The sequence below is a fragment of the Odocoileus virginianus genome, chromosome 11, assembly GCF_023699985.2.
Source record: "Odocoileus virginianus isolate 20LAN1187 ecotype Illinois chromosome 11, Ovbor_1.2, whole genome shotgun sequence".
NCBI lineage: Eukaryota > Metazoa > Chordata > Mammalia > Artiodactyla > Cervidae > Odocoileus > Odocoileus virginianus.
The window spans coordinates 71440251-71457714 of NC_069684.1; the positions used below are offsets into that span (position 1 = coordinate 71440251).

Consider the following 17464-nt stretch of genomic DNA (forward strand, 5'->3'; position numbering starts at 1 on the left):
TTCCATATGTCTTGGTTTTAAAATACACCATGAATGAGAGACAAATTTGTAAAGATAACATGAGCTGTCCAGAGAAAGTTTTGATTTATAGAAAACTCTTAAGTAAGATAAAACAGACGTGATGTCACAGCAAGCCCTATTCCTGTGCCTGGGACTTAGGAAGAAAGGCTCCAAGGAAAGACAGGCTCTCACTGCAGATGAAGAGTCTGGGAGATTTCACAAACTGACAAGTTTGTGAGTGGGTGAAGGCAGCACTCCACAAGACCTGAGCCATCATTAGGGATGGGGAGACTCCCTGCATCTTTAGCAGATGCTCTGACTCCCAACTAGACCCCAGCAACATCCTCCACAGAACAAGCTAACGAGTGAAAATGAGGATCTGACACTGTTCACAAGAGGCAATAATATCACACCCATCCCAGCCACACACACGTGGGGAGAGGACTCACAAGCCAAGATTACGCCCTGGTGGTGGTGGTTTAGTCACTAAGTCATATCCCACTCCTGCAGCCCCACGGACTGTGGCCCACCAGGCTCCTCTGTCCATGGGATTCCCCAGGCAAGAATACTGGAGTGGGGTGCCATTCCCTCCTCCAAAGATTACCCCCTAAGTAGGACCAAAGAGGAGGAGCATGGGACACAAGGCAATTGCAATCACTTCTATTTCCACTTTTTCCCTAGTAGATGCAACCAAGTAAATAAAAAAAAAAAAAAAACCCACTGGTAAAATACAGATTCAAAACCCAAAAGGGTGATACCATCAAGGTATCGCATTCAATACATTAGTAAATCTGGAAGACCTAGCAGTGGCCACAAACTGGAAAAGGTCAGTCCTCATCCCAATTCCCAGGAAGGGGAGTCCTAAAGAATGGCTGACCATCGGACAACTGCACTCATCTCCCATCCTAGTGAGGTCATGCCTAAAATCTTGCATGCTAACCTTCAGCATTATGCGAACCAAGAACTTCCAGACGCCCAAGCTGGGTTTAGAAAAGGAAGAGGAACCAGAGATCAAATTGCCAACATTTGCTGGATCATGGAGAAAGCAAGGGAATTGCAGAAAAACATCTACCTCTGTTTCATCGGTTCTGCTGTGTGTGTAAGTGTTAGTCGCTCAGCCGTGCCCAACTCTTTGCGACCCCATGGACTGTAGCCCACCAGGCTCCTCTGTCCATGGGATTTTCCAGACAAGGGCACTGGAGTGGGTTGCCGTTTCCTTCTCTATGTATGGATCATAACAAACTGCAGAAAGCTCTTAGAGAGGTGGGAATACCAGACCATCTTACCTGTCTCCTGAGAAACCTGTATGAGGGTCAAGAAGCAACAGTTAGAACCCTGTATGGAACAACTGATTGGTTCAAGGTTGAGAAAGTAGTATGACGGGGCTGTCTACTCTAACCCTGTTTGTTTAACCTATATGCTGAGCACATCATGAGAAATGCCAGGTTGGGTGAGTTATAAGCTGGGATAAAGATAGGTGGGAGAAACATCAACAACCTCAGATATGTGAATGATATGACTCTAATGGCAGAAAGCAAAGAGGAACTAAAAAGCTTCCTGGTGAGCGTGAAGCAGGAGAGTGAAAGACCGGCTTAAAACTAAGTATTAAAAAAACTAAGATCATGGCGTCCAGGCCCATTACTTCATGGCAAATAGAAGGGAAAAGGTGGAAGTAGTGACAGATTTCCTCTTCTTGGGCTCTAAAATCACTGTGGATGGTGACTGCAGCTATGACAGAAGACAACTGCTTCTTGGCAGGAAAGCTATGACAAACTTAGAGCGTGTGTTGAAAAGCAGACATTACTCTTCCGACAAAGGTCTGCATAGTCAAGGCTACGATCTTCCCAGTGGTCATGAACGGTTGTGAGAACTGGTTTGTAAAGAAGGCAGAATGCCAAAGAATCAATACCTTTGAACTGTGGTGCTGGAGAAGACTCTGGAACATCCCTTGGACAGCAAAGTCAAACCAGTCAATCTTAAAGGAAATCAACCCTGAATACTCATTGAAAGGACTGATGCTGAAACTGAAGCTCCAATATTTTGGTCATCTGATACAAACAGCTGACTCACTGGAAAAGTCCCTGATGCTTTAAAAGATTGAGGGCAGAAAGAGAAGAGGGCATCAGAGGATGAGATGGCTGGATGGCATCATCAATGCAATGAACATGAACTTGGGCAAAGGAGACGGTGAGGGACAAGGAGGCCTGGTGTGCTGCAGTCCATGGGATCGAAAAGAGCTGGACATGACTGGGTGAGTGAACAACCACAAAATATACACAACATAAAATTTACCATTCTGATCATTTTAAGTGTACGGTTCAGCAGCATTAAGTACATTCACACTGTTGTGCAGCCATCATCACCATTCCTCCTAAGAACTTCATCTTCCTAAACTGACACTCCACAGTCAGTAAATAATAAACTCCCATACTCCCCCCTCAATTTAACACCTGCAAACAAGCCATTTTAAAGTACTGCAGTAGAGTACTGAGTTTAGTCAAAACATGTGAGTGGGCTGGGAACTCAGTCAGTCAAATTATCTGTGAAGTCACTGAAGCAAAAACAGGACTCTGATCCTCCACGACTTTATCAGCATGACGGGAGGATGATACTAACTCATCCTAAGCCCACAATGCCCCACCTGCGCTGCACCCCTACATGTGCAGCTGGGCATGGCTAGGGAAATATATACATTCACGCAGTCTGGTCTCATTTTAATTCACACTCTTGAATCTCAAGTGGGCCCTTAATGGCACACGCCAATCAAACGCATCTCCTGCTCATCTGCTCTCCCAGACGGCAATTCATACTTCTCCTTTCTTCTTAACCCCCGACCTCTCCTTCCCCACTCTTTTTTCCCTTGTTTTAATTTCATTATGAAGTAGGAATAAACATAATGAATCTCCGTAAGCACATCTGCCAACATTGACAATTACTGACCCAAGGCCAATTGCACATTCTCTCTCTCTCTCTCTTCTCTCTCACACACACACACACACACACATGCATGCTTCTGCACTCTCCTCCACTGGATTATTTTGAAGCAATCCCCTGTCACTGGATAATTTCATCTACAGATACTTTGGCATCTATCTCTAAAAGACGACCCTTTCACAAAACATAACCTCAATAACATCACACCTCCAAAATTATCAATAACCTAAAAGTTTTTATTGGAATATAACTGCCTTACAATGCTATGCTAGTTTCTACTGTACAACACCGTGACTCAGCCATGTGTATACATAGATTCCATCCCTCTTACACCTCCCTCCCACCTTCCCACTCCACCTCTCTTGGTCATCACAGAGCACAGAGCTGAGATCCCTGTGCGACATAGTAGCTTCCTGCCAGCATGCCCTGAGAAAATCACAACTCAAAAAGACACATGTATGCCAGTGTTCATTGCAGAACTATTTAAAATAGAAATATAAAATAAATAAAACTAAATAAAACAAAGTAAAATAAAACTTTTATTACTATCAAATATTCACTCATTGTTTAAATTTCCAATGTTCACAAATGTCAGTTTTATTCACTGTTTGAATCAGAGCCCAAATAAGATCCGCAAACTAGTTGATAATTATTATATCTCTTTTAACTTGTAAGTTTCATCTCTTTTTTTCCCTTACACATTTTTTTAAAATAAACTGGAGTTCTATCTCTCTTTTTTCCTTTACATTTTATTTTTTAAACTTTTTATTTTGGGGTATGGCTGATTAACAAATAATGTTGTGATAGTTTCCCATGAACAGTGAAGGGACTCAACCATACATATATATGAATCCATTCTCCCCCAATGGTTAGTTGGGGATGGTTAGATAGCATCATAGACTCAATGCACATGAATCTGAGCAAACTCCAGGGCATAGTGAAGGACAGGGAAGCCTGGTGTGCAGCGGTCCATGGGGCTGCAAAGAGTTGGACACGACTTAGCAACCGACCAAGATTCTCCCCCACACTCCCCTCCCATCCAGGCTGCCACATAACACCGAGCAGAGTTCCATGTGCTGTACAGTAGGTCCTTGTTAATTCATTTTAAACATAGCAATGCGTACCTTGTGCATAGTCCTTCCCAAACTCCCTACCTACCCCTTCCCCTTTCATAACTTCATTTTTGAAATCTGTGAGTCTATTTTGTAAGTAAGTACATTTGTGTCATTTCTTTTTAGATTCCACATATGTCATATGACATTTCTCCTCTGCCTGATTTACTCAATATAACACTCTCTAGGTCTATCCATGTTGCTGCAAATGGCATTATTTCATTCTTTTTTATGGCTGAGTAATATTCCATTGTGTGTGTGTGTGTGTGTGTGTGTGTGTGTGTGTGTATACACACATACCACACCTTTATTCATTCCTTTGTAGATGCACATTTCATTTGCTTCCATGTCTTTGCTATTGTAAACACTGATACAATGAACACTGGGGTGCATACTTCCTTTTGGATTATGTTTTTCTCCAGATACATGCCTGGGAGTGGGATTTCAGAGTCATATGGCAGTTCTATTTTTAGCTTTTTTAAGGAACCTCCATACTGTTCTCTAGTGACTGGACCAAGTTACATTCCCATCAACAGTGTATGGGAAGGTTTCCCTTCTCTCCACATCCTCTCCAGCAATTATTGTTTGTGGATTTTTTTGATGATAGCTACTCTGGTTGGTGTGATGTGATACGTCATTGTAGTTTTGATTTGCATTTCTCTAATAATTAGAGATGCTGAACATCTTTTCATGTGCCTATTTGCCATCTGTATGTGTTCTTTGAAGAAATGTCTATCTAGGTCTTTCGCCCAATATTGAGTGGATTGTTTGTTTTGATGCTGTTAAGAGTCTTCAGCTGTAAATTTTGAAGACTAATCCCTTATTGGTCACATTATTTGCAAATATTTTCTCCCTATCTGTGGGTTGTCTTTTTGTTTTTTTTGTTTCTTTTGCTGTCCAAAAGCTTTTGCGTTTAAGTAGGTCCTGTTTATTTTTGTTTTTATTTCCATTGTTCTAGGAGATAAGTTGAAAAAGATATTGCTGTGATTTATGTCAGAGAGTGTTCTGTCTATGTTTCCCTCTAGAAGCTTCATAGTGTCTGGTCTCACACTTAGATCTTGAATCCATTTTGAGCTTATTTTTGTGTATGGAGTTAAAGAATGATTTAATTTCATTTTTTATATGTAGCTATCCACTTTTCCCAGCACCATTTGAGGAGACTTGTCTTTCCAACATTGTGAAGACCTGCCCCCTTTGTCATAGATTAAGTGTCCATAGGTACATGGGCTACTCTGGGTTTTCTATTCTGTTCCATTGCTCTATGTTTCTGTTTTTGTGCCAATATCATGCTGTTTTGATGACTGTAGCTTTGTAGTGTACACTGAAGTCAGGGAGCCTAATACCTCCAAATCCATCTTTCTTTCTCAAGACTGCTTTGGCTATTCAGGGTCTCTTGTTTCTCCATACAAGTTTTGAGATTTTTTTGTTCTAGTTCTGTGAAAAATGCCATTGTTAATTTCCACAGAGATTACGTTGAATCTGTAGCTTGCCTTGGGTAGTATTCATTTTGACAATATTGATTCTTCCAACCAATGAACATGGTATATCTTTCCATCTGTTTATGTCTTTGATTTCTTTCATTAACATCATAGTTTTCAGAGTACAGGTCTTTGTCTCCTTGAGTAGGTTTATTTCTAAGTATTTTATCCTTTTTGATGTGATGATAAATGGAAATGTTTCTTGAATTTCTCTTTCTGATCTTTTGTTGTTAGTGAATAGAAATGCAACAGATTTCTGTGTATTAATTTTGTAACCTGCAACTTTACCAAGTTCATTGATGAGTTCTAGTGGTTTTCTGGTAGTGTCTTTATGTCTTCTATGTATAATATCATGTCATCTGTAAACAGTGACAGTCTAACTTCTTTGCCAATTTGGATTCCCTTTACTTCTTTTTCTTCTCTGATTGCTGTAGCTAGGACTTCCAAAACTATGTTGAATAAAAGTGGTGAGAGTGGACATCCTTGTCTTATTACTGATCTTAAAGGCCTTTAGCTTTTCACCATCGAGTATGATGCTAGTTGTAGGTTTGTCATATATGGCCTTTATTATGTCGAGGTATGTTCCCTCTATGCCCACCTTCTGGAGAGTTTTTATCACAAATGGGTGCTGAATTTTGTCAAAAGCTTTCTCTTCATCTACTGAGATGATCATATGGTTTTTATTCTTCAATTTGTTGATGTGCTGTATCACATTGATTGATTTGTGGATGGTGAAAAATCCTTGCATCCCTGGGATGAATCCCACTTGATCTTTTTTTGTGTTGTTGGATTCGGATTGGTAGTATTTTGTTGAGGATTTATGTATCTATGTTCATCAGTGATATTGGCGCATGATTTTCTCTTTTTGTGGTATCTTTGTCTGGTTTTGGTATCAGGGTAATGGCGGCCTCACAAAATGAGTTTGGAAGTTTTCCTTCCTCTGCAATTTTTTGGAACAGCTTCCTCAGGATACGTGTTAACTCTCTTCTAAATGTTTGATAAAATTCATCTGTGAAGCATTCCAGTCCTGGACGTTTGTTTGTTCGTAGGTTTTTAATCACAGTTTCAATTTCAGTGCTTGTGATTGGTCTGTTCATATTTTCTATTTCTTTCTGGTTCATTCTTGGGAAACTGTACCTTTCTAAGACTTTGTCCATTTCTTCCACATTGTCCATTTTATCGGCATACAGTTACTCATAGTCTCTTATGACCCTTGGTATTTCTGTGGAGTCCGTGTTAACTTCTTTCTTAATTCCAATTTTATTGATTTGAGTCTTTTCTCTTTTTTTTCTTGATGAGTTTGGCTAAAGGTTTATAAATTTTGTTTCTTTTCAAAGAAGCAACTTTTAGTTTCATTGATCTTGGTAATTGTTTTGTTTGCGTTTCATTTATTTCTGTTCTGATCTTTATGATTTCTTTTCTTCTACTAACTTAAGATTTTGTTTGTTCTTCTTTCTTTAGTTGTCTTAGGTGTAAGGTTAGATTGTAGAGTTGAGATTTTTCTTGTTTTCTGAGGAAGGATTGTAGTGCTATAAACTTTCCTCTTAGAATTGCCTTTGCTGCATCCCATTGGTTTTGGAATGTTGTGCTTTCATTTTCACTTGTCTCTGGGTATTTTCTGATTTCCTCTTTGATTTCCTCAGTGATCCATTGGTTGTTTAGTAGCATACTGTTTAGCCTCCACGTGTTTGTGTCTTTTAGTCTTTTTCTTGTAATCTTTTCTTAGATTTACTTCTAATCTCATAGCTTTGTGATCAGAAAAGGTGCTTGACATGATTTCAATTTTCTTAAGTTTACCAAGGCTCACCTTGCGACCCAGCACGTGGTCAATCCTGGAGATGTTCCATGTACACTTGAGAAGAATGCCTGACACTTTACATCTTACAGAAACTGGGACTCTCACTCTCCCATCCTTTTGCTCTTGGCTGATGGCTATGTTTATTCCTTGACAGAAAACAGAGATAACAAGCAAGAACCTCCACAGATGCCACCGTCCCACCTGCCCGCCTGCCGGCTGATGTCCTGCACATCCCGCCTCCTCATCCTCCCCATGGGTGACCTGTCTGGCTCTGGGCCCAGTCTCCTCTTGCCGGTTCAGCAACGAGCTCCAGCAAGGCTTCTTGTCCTCCCGCCTCACCAAGTTTTCCTTGCTTATTGGATCGTCCCCACTGGTTCACAAATATCCTGCAATTTATCCCAGCCCAGGAATCAGCCTTCTCGTGCCTGGCTCTCACCTCTGCTGTGGCCCTACTTCCCTTCGCTTTACAGGAAAAGTCCTTACAGGCCGGCCGATGCTTATATCCTTTAATTCCTCTTCTCCAAACTCCTTGTAGCCTGTACCAACCAAGATTTTCCCATACAACTCAGCCAAAACTGGTCTTATTAAGGTCACCTCCACAGTGTAAGTCCAGTGGTAAATAAATTCCTAGTCTCATCTTTCTTGCCCTAACACAAGCAATCGCTGTGTGTTCCTGAAAACACTTCCTTCCCTTGGCATCTGGAATGGCACCATCTTCCTCCTTCCTTACTGCTCTTCCCTCTCCATCTCCTCTGCTGGATCCTCCTCTTCTGCCCATCTTCTAGGGTTGGACTGCCCCACGCCCCATCCTAGACGGTCTTCTCTACTTAGACTCTGTGCCTTGCGATCTCACTCAGTCTCACAGCACTGAACACCATTCATGTGCTGAAAAGGGACAGTGCATGGGGCTGCAGAGTTGGACACAACACTATATGCTGAAAATTCCTAATTTTAAATCTCTAACTGGTGAAGAATCCGCCTGCAATGCAGTTGACACTGTTCAATTCCTGGGGTCAGGAAGACCCCCTGGAGAAGGGACAGGCTACCCACTCCAGTGTTCTGGGCTCCCCTGTCTTTCCTGCTGGCTCAGACAGTAAATAATTCCCCTGTAATGTGGGAGACCTGGGTTCCATTCCTGGGTTGGGAAGATTCCCTGGGGGAGGGCATGGCAACCCACTCCAGTATTCTTGCCTAGAGAATCCCCATGGACAGAGGAGCCTGGTGGGCTGCAGTCCATGGGGTTGCAAAGAGTCGGACACAACTGAGCGACTAAGCTCAAGCACAAACTCTTATATTTTAATAAACTTTTTCCTTTCACTAAGACCTTTTGTTCCCAATATTACCACCACCACAACCACGTGAGAAGGAAAGGGAAGGGTATCACTCTTCCTCAACAAAGAACACTGGCTTTTAAATGCTTTAAACTTGTCCAAGTGTTTCAGCATTTTCACTATAACCAATCCTCACAACCTCCTTGTATGATAGACATTAAAGCTCAAATGATTGTTAAAAATCCTTTATCCGAGGGAAAAAAGATTTGTCTTACCCAAGGTCATACAGTTAGAAGCAGGAGAGCCAGCAATTGAATCTGACACCCATGATTTCACATCACATGGTCTTTCCTGTCCACCATGCTTCCTTAGTTTAATACTGACGGGAAAACAGTGGCCCTGGTAACAGAGCAATGGAATGAAGGATAGTTTGCTCAGTTCAGTTGCTCAGTTGTGTCTGATTCTTTGTGACCCCATGAACCACAGCATGCCAGGCCTTCCTGTCCATCACCAACTGCCAGAGTCTACCCAAACCCATGTCCATTGAGTCAGTGATGCCATCCAACCATCTCATTCCCTGTCGTCCCCTTCTCCTCCCGCCCTCAATCTTTCCCAGCATCAGGGTCTTTTCAAATGAGTCAGCTCTAGGCATCAGGTGGCCAAAATATTAGAGTTTCAGTTTCAACATCAGTCCTTCCAATGAACACCCAGGACTGATTTCCTTTAGGATGGACTGGTAGGATCTCCTTGCAGTCCAAGGGACTCTCAAGAGTCTTCTCCAACATCATAGTTCAAAAGCATCAATTCTTCAGCGCTCAGCTTTCTTTATAGCCCAACTCTCAATTTGCTCAAGGTGACATTAAGTCATTTCTGGGACAAAAACAAGAACTTCCTGATTAATTCAACTTTGCCTGTAGTAGACGTCAAGTTTTCTTTCTCTCTTTCCTGACATCGGCAGTCAGAGGCTCCAGGGGAGGTGCTGGGGAGGAAGGGCAGGGAGACAGAAGGATTCCATTTCGCCAAGAATGGCCAGACAAACACACTGTATGCCAGACAGCACTCTAGAGCATCGGCTAGAGGCACAGCTGTTCTCCAAAGGCAGGAGCTGGCTGACTACCCACTCCACGAGCCTGGCCCACGCAGTGGAGTGTGAGTTATGAGCCAAGATGGGGTTTGGATGAGGGGAGGGGAAAGACAGCCTGAGTGCTGCCAGTTACCTGTCTCCCTCCATCTTGCCAGGGCCATAGGAGGCCCCTAAAACAAGCCACAGGCAGAGGAGACTGGCTCAGCTAAGATGGGCACAATCTCGGAAACGACTGACCTCACCAGCTTCCCATTTTGCAGGCATGATGAGCACTTGCTGCTTTTGCAGCAGCCAGGAGAAGGCAAGAAGCAGCGGACATTTCAAAGTCCTTGGGTGGCAGCATGGAGACCTAAGTAATGTGACCTTTTTATATGGCTTTGGTAACTCTGGTCACTGTGCTCTTATTTATTCTGCTACATCCAGGCTTTCTCTCTCTCCCATCAGCCTAGGGGCTCCCTCGGGTAGGTCTTCCCTCCCCTTCAGTCTGGATTTCATGAACTGTGCCTCCCCCATCACACAGGGAGCTGTCTGCAGGCAGGGGCTGTGTCTCTCCCATTAGATTGGAAGCTACCCAAGATTAAAGGTCATATTTCCCAATACCTTTAGAGTGCCCTGAACCCCAGGACTCCGGTCTCCTCTTTTAACCTCCCCAACACCAAGGACGGGGGACTGTGTTATCTTCTCCCCTGCAATCTGACCTCTCAGAGATCCATGAAGCACACGAGGGGACCTGGGAGAAGACCAGACTCTTGGGAGAGGATCAGGCACTCAGCTCATCCTCGATGCCCCAGCCTCACCTCTCTGGACTGAGATGTGGAGCAACTGACCTGCTTGATCTCTCTGCTCACTCCCGGTCTCTCCCTTCTACATCCCGGCCCCATGAGTCCTGCTACCCACCCTGGGAGCAGACAGAAAGGAAGGGCTCTCTCAGCCTAGCAGCACAACCCTAGTTTAGCCACAGAACGCTTTGCCTTGCAATTAATAGTTTCACACTTCCTCTTACAGTCTAATGACAGGAAAAAAAACAGGTGCTTTCTGAGGAAGAGGTCTACTTCAGGTTTTTCAGACGATATGGGTTAGCTGTACAACTTACATGGCTTTCATGGTGGCTCAGATGGTAAAGAATCCACCTACAATGCAGGAGACGCAGGTTCGATCCCTGGGCCGGGAAGATCCCCTGGAGAAGGGTATGGCTACCCATTCCAATATTCTGACCTGGAGAATCCCATGGACAGAGGAGCCCAGTTTGCTACAGTCCACGGGGTTGCAAAGAGTTGGACACGACTGAGTGACTAAACGTACAGTGTCTCCTTTTATTCTGCATCTCCTAAGAAACTTAGGGGGAAAAATCTGTGCTCAGATGGAATTTCTATCTCCCCTCAGCTCATGGATTTTATTATTTTATTCCAAATTTAATCATCTTGTTTTATTTAAGCCATCATAAGAGTCTTTAAATCCTAAGTTATACAAAGATGTATTAAAAATTATATTGTGCATATATTTTTGTCTTATTAGTGACCTGAGAGGACAAAATTATGCAGTGATTCATAAAATGGGCTTTAGAATTAGAGACCTGGACACACACCACAGCTTTTATTAGTTTACCAGTGAATTACTGTGTGAATGTCGGCCACTCACTCAATCTATCTGAGCTTTGGTTGCCTTGCTGATACACTGGGGACAGCACCTCTTCAATCCATTCTCACTGATCTAAATCTCTTACCAGGCCTTCCCCCCCTGGCTCCCGCCTAGCCCTCTGCTCTGCGACCACACTGGACTTCACAGCCCCACGTGCTCACAGGCTGTTCCAGCTGCCCGAGGCTCTTTCCACCCTAGCCTCACCTGTTACCTTTCCTGCTGGATTCTCATGACGTCACAGTTTAAAGGTCTCTGCTTGGGAGAGGCCGTCCTTCATCTTTTACTTTAGACCAAGTTAATCCCAGTCTGCTGGCCAGTGCTTCCCAAACTTCAGTGTACACATGACTGATTCACCCAGTGATCTTACTAAAATACAGTGTGTCTGGGTGGGACCCTACATTCGTTATTTATAACAAGCTGCATGCAGGTGGTCTGAATGCTGCTGGGAGGCGCACCCTTGAGAGTGACAAAGTACTCTTGCACACCTGTAGTCATTTGTTTAATGACATCTGTCTTCCTGCTAGACCAAGCTCTGTACCCCAGGCCCAGGCACAGTGCTTAGACCAGAAGCACTCCAGAAATGCCGGCTGATTAAACTGAGCAATATCTGTGATATCTAGCCTGGTTTCTGGTCAGAGAAAAAGAGATTCAATAAATGGTACCAATCATTATTAATAATATTATGATTATACGCTCACTACAACTTCATGTCTTTGACTTCTCTCCCAACCCAAATAGTCCTTAGGATGGTCCTGGGCACAAAACCAAGGCCTGGAATGTGTTTGTTGAATGGATGCCTAAAGGAACAAGTGAATGAGAGGCTCTGATCCAGGGCCCTTTGTGAGTGTCCAACATACATCAAATGTCACAATTAATACGTTCCCAGACATTCATATAAACCCAAACCCTCCCTTCTACCAATTTCTGCTTGTGGTTAGGAGCATACAGTTTAAAAACACACAACAGAGACCAAAGAGTTACTGAGAAATCCTCAGAGCAAACAAACAAGTGACAGCCCAGGAAGGAGAGTATTGTTTTTGAAATTATTTCCTTAGTCCTCAAAGAACCGGAACAAAGCAGGATTGTGTTGGCTGCCTCCCCTGCAAGAATTCACATTCTAGGCCTGTCTAAATGCCAGCCTAAATGCTACTCAGAATACAATGACTAAACCCAGCAAGCATCAGCCACAGGCGGAGGCTACAATGCTACCCTTCCCACCAATTTCACAGTGACTTCAGGCAGCGAACCTCATTTCTCTGCATTCAGCCTTTCTGATCACCACACTCTGGCTCCCCGGCTTCCATTTTGTTCCTTCTGGCCAAATCCATGCTGTCTCCTTCGGGCCAGAGAGTAGGCAGACCTGTAAGGAAACCATGGATCAGGCCATCTCCAGGCAAGCTAACCCACTGGCAGAACCAATTCCCTTCATTCTCAACTGCCTACAGATTAGGGAGGAAAGTAGAAACCTGGAGAAGCTGCTGAAAGACTCTGTGCCTCCAAGTAGATGAATCTAGGGCTAGAGGGAGCCACTTTCTTAAACAAAGGGAGTTGGAAGCATCAGCCCTCAAGTTCAAATGTGGGGTCTTCAGTATTAAAAAAGGAGATAGTCTTGAGTGCTGATTTGCATTTTCCTCATATGAACAAAATGCTGTAAGGAAATAAGATTGAAATCAACAAATATTTACTAGGAAAGATACTTTGGGAGGTAAATAGAAATAAATAAAATAGGACATTGACCATACTTACAATCTTGTTAGCGGGGATGAGATAAATAAGAATAGTAATAACAATGTGGCATGTAAGAAATGCATCAAGTCTACATCATCTGAGACATTACCATGAAGTAAATATCTAAAAGCTGAATGAACAGTTCAGGTGCTCCACTTCACTAGCAAGGCATTTCTGGAGAACACATCTTAAAGTTCACTTTTGTCAGGTGAAACCCTGCTTCAGTCACTCCTGCCACATTCAGTGTTATCAGCTAAAATCAGAATGTGAATAAACAAAGGCAGTGAGATTGGATGATCTATGAGTGAGTCCCCAAAGTACCCCTTCATGGATCACAGCCTTGTCGTTGCAGAGGGGCTTGGGTAACTCAACAAAGCTATGAGTCTTGCCGTGTAGGGCCACTCAGGATGGACAGGTCATAGTAGAGAGTTCTGACAAAACGTGGTCACTGGAGGAGGGAATGGCAAATCACTCCAGTACTCTCACCATAAGGATCCCACGAACAGCATGAAAAGGCAAAAAGATATGACACCAGAAGATGAGACCCCCCAGGTCAGAAGGTGTCCAACATGCCACTGGGGAAGAGCAGAGTGCAATTACTAATAGCTACAGTGAGAATGAAGCGGCTGGGCCAAAGCAGAAATGACACCGGGATGTGGCGGTATCTAGTGGAGAAAGCAAAGTCCAATGCTGTAAAGAACAATATTGCATAGGAACCTGGAATGTTAGGTCCAAGAATCAAAGTAATTGGACATGGTCAAGTAGGAGATGGCAAGAGCGAACACTGACATCTTAGGAATCAGAGAACGAAAATGGACAAGAACGGGTGAATTTAATTCAGATGACCATTATATCCACTACTGTGGGCAAGAATCCCTTAGAAGAAATGGAGTAGACCTCATAGTCAACAAGAGTCCAAAATGCAATACTTGGGTGCAATCTCAAAAATGACAGAAAGATCTGTTTGTTTTCAAGTCAAACCATTCAACATCACAGTAATCCAAGTCTATGCCCCAACCACTAATGTCAAAGAAGCTGAAGTTGACCCATTCTATGAAGACCTACAAGACCTTCCAGAACTAACACCAAAAAAAGACATCCTTTTCATCATAGGGGACTGGAACACAAAAGCAGAAAGTCAAGAGATACCTGGAATAACAGGCAAGTTTGGCCTTGGAGTACAAAATGAAGCAGGGCTAACAGGGTTTTGTCATTAGAACACACTGGTCACAGAAAACACCCTTTCCCAACAACACAAGTGACAGCTCTATATCTATACACGGACATCACCAGATGGTCAATATCAAAATCACACTGATTATATTCTTTGCAGCTGAAGATGGAGAAGCTCTGTACAGTCAGCAAAAACAAGACCCGGAGCTGATTGTGGCTTAGATCATCAGCTCCTTATGGTAAAATTCAGGTTTAAATTGAAGAAAACAGGGAAAACCACTAGGCCATTCAGATATGACCTAAATCAAAACCCTTATACAGTTGTTGTTGTTCAATCACTAAGTTGTGTCTGACTCCTTGCGACCCCATGGACTGCAGCATGCCAGGCTTCCCTGTCCTTCACCATCTTCCAGAGCTTGCTCAAATTCATGTCCACTGAGTCAGTGATGCCATCCAACCATCTGTCCTCTGTTGTCCCCTTATCCTCCTTTCTTCAATCTTTCCCAGCATCAGGGTCTTTTCTAATGAGTTGGCTCTTCGCATCAGGTAGCCAAACTTCATCTTCAATAACAATCCTTCTAATAAATATTCAGGATTGATTTCCTTTAGGATGGACTGGTTTGATCTCTTTGCAGTCTAAGGGACTCTCAAGAGTCTTCTCCAACACCACAGCTCAAAAGCATCACTTCTTCAGCATTCAGCCTTCTTTATGGTTCAACTCTCACATTCATACATGACTACTAGAAAAACCACAGCTTTGCCTGCATGGACCTTTGTCGGCAAAGTAATGTCTCTACTTTTTAACGTGCTGTCTAGGTTTGTCACAGCTTTTCTTCAAAGGAGTGAGCATCTTTCAGTTCCATGGCTGCAGTCACTGTCTGCAGTGATTTTGGAGCTCAAGAAAATAAAATCTGTCACTTCTACTTTTTCCCCTTCTATTTGCCATGAAGTGATGGCACTGGATGTCATGATCTTAGTTTTTTTTTTTTAATTGAAGGATTATAGATTACAGATTTACAGAATTTTGCTGTTTTCTGTCAAACCTCAATATGAATCAGCCATAGGTATACATCCCCACCCTTTTGACCCTCCCCTCCCATCTCCCTCCCAATGCCACCCCTCTAGGTTGACACAGAGCCCCTGTTTGAGTTTCCTGAGCCATACAGAAAATTCCCATTGGCTATCTATTTTATACATGGTAATGTAAGTTTCCATGTTACTGCTTCCATACATCTCACCCTCTCCTCTCCTCTCTCCATGTCCATGAGTCTGTTCTCTATGTCTGTTTCTTCACTGCTGCCCTGTAAATAAATTCTTCAGTACCATTTTTCTAGACTCCACATATATGTGCTAGCATATGATATTTATCTTTCCCTTTCTGACTCACTTCACTCTGTATAACAGGTTCTAGGTTCATCCACCTCATCAGAACTGACTCAAATGCATGTCTTTTTATGGCTGAGTAATATTGATCTTAGTTTTTTGAATGCTGAATTTTAAGCCAGCTTTTTCACTCTCCTCTTTCACCTTCATCAAGAGGCTCTTCAGTTCCTCTTTGCTTTTTGCCATAAGGGTGGTGTCATCTGCATATCTAAGGTTATAGATATTTCTCCCAGCAATCTTTATCCCAGCTTGTGATTCATCTAGCCTGGCATTTCCCATGATGTACTCTGCATTGAAGTTAAATAAGCAGGGTGACAATATACAGCCTTGATGTACTCCTTTCCTAATTTTGAACCAGTCCATTGTTTCATGTTCAGTTCTACCTGCTGCTTCTTGACCTGCATACATGTTTCTCAGAAGACAGGTAAGATGATCTGGTATTCTCATCTCTTTAAGAATTTTCCAGTTTGTGATCCACTTAGTCAAAGGCTTTAGTGTAGTCAATGAAGCAGAAGTAGATGTCTTTCTGGAATTCTCTTGCCTTTTCCATGATTCAACAGATGTTCACAATTTGATCTCTGGTACAGTAGAGATGATGAATAGATTCAAGAGATTAGATCTTTGGTAGACAGAGTGCCTGAAAAACTATGGACAGAGGTTCACAACGTTATATAGGAGGCACTGACCAAAACTATCCCCAAGAAAAAGAAATGTAAGAAGGCAAAGTGGTTGTCTGAGGAGGCTTTGCAAAGAGCTGAGGAAACAAGAGAAGCAAAAAGCAACAGAGAAAGGGAAAGATATACCCAAATGAACACAGAGTTTCACAGAACAGCTAGGAGGGATAAGAAGGCCTTTTTCAATGAACAATGCAAAGAAGTAGAGGAAAACAATAGAATGGGAAAGACTAGAGATCTCATTAAGAAAATTGGAGCTATCAAGGGAATATTTCATGATAAAGGACAGAAATGGTAAGGACTTAACAGAAGCAGAAGAGATTAAGAAGAAGTGGAAAGAATACACAGAACCATACAAAAAAGATCTTAATGACTGGAATAACCACGATGGCGTGATTACTCACCTAGAGCCAGACATCCCGAAGTGTGAAGTCAAGTGGGCCTTAGGAAGCATCACTGTGAACAAAGTTAACAGAGGTGATGGAATCCCAGCTGAGATACTTAAAATACCAAGAGATGATCCTAATAAAGTGATGCAGTCAGTATGTCTGCAAATGTGGAAACCTCAGCATGGCCGCAGGACTGAAAAAGGTCATCCAATCCCAAGGAAGGACAGTGCCAAAGAACATTCAAAGTACTGGACAACTGTGCTCATTTTGCACGCTAGTAAGGTTATGATCAAAACCCTTCAAGCTAGGTTTCAGCAGTATGTGAACTGAGAACTTCCTGATGTACAAACTGGGTTTAGAAAAAGCAGAAGAATCAGAGATCAAATTACTAACATTCATTGGATCATAGAGAAAACAAGGAAATTCCAGAAAAACATCTACTTCTGCTTCATTGACCACATTAAAGTCTCTGTGTACATCACAACAAACTGGAAAATTCATAAAGAGATGGAAATACCAGACTACCTTATCTATGTCCTAAGAAACCTGTATGCAGGTCAAGAAGCAACAGTTTGAACCAGACATGGAACAATGAACTGGTTCAAAGCTGGGAAGGGAGTACATCAAGGCTATATATTGTCACCCTATTTATTTAACTTATATGCATAGTACATCATGTGAGATGCCAGGCTTGATGAATCACAAGCTGGAATCAAGATTGCTGGGAGAAATATCAATAACCTCAGATATGTAGATGATACCACTGGCAGTAAGTAAAGAGGACTTGATGACGGTGAAAGAG

The 17464-nt window shown here is 42.6% G+C and overlaps 1 protein-coding gene across 20 annotated transcripts in view; it reads right to left on the minus strand.

Moving 5' to 3' along the window:
• NFASC (neurofascin) overlaps positions 1-17464 on the minus strand; it is a 195377-nt gene that overhangs the window by 113739 nt on the left and 64174 nt on the right. The window contains exon 1 of one of the 20 annotated variants that reach the window (XM_070474613.1): positions 8869-8892. The exons of the other annotated variants lie outside the window; for them this stretch is intronic. The gene's annotated coding sequence lies outside the window, so the exon portion shown is untranslated. Of the gene's footprint in view, positions 1-8868; positions 8893-17464 lie in introns of those variants that run through there. 20 annotated transcript variants of the gene reach the window in all.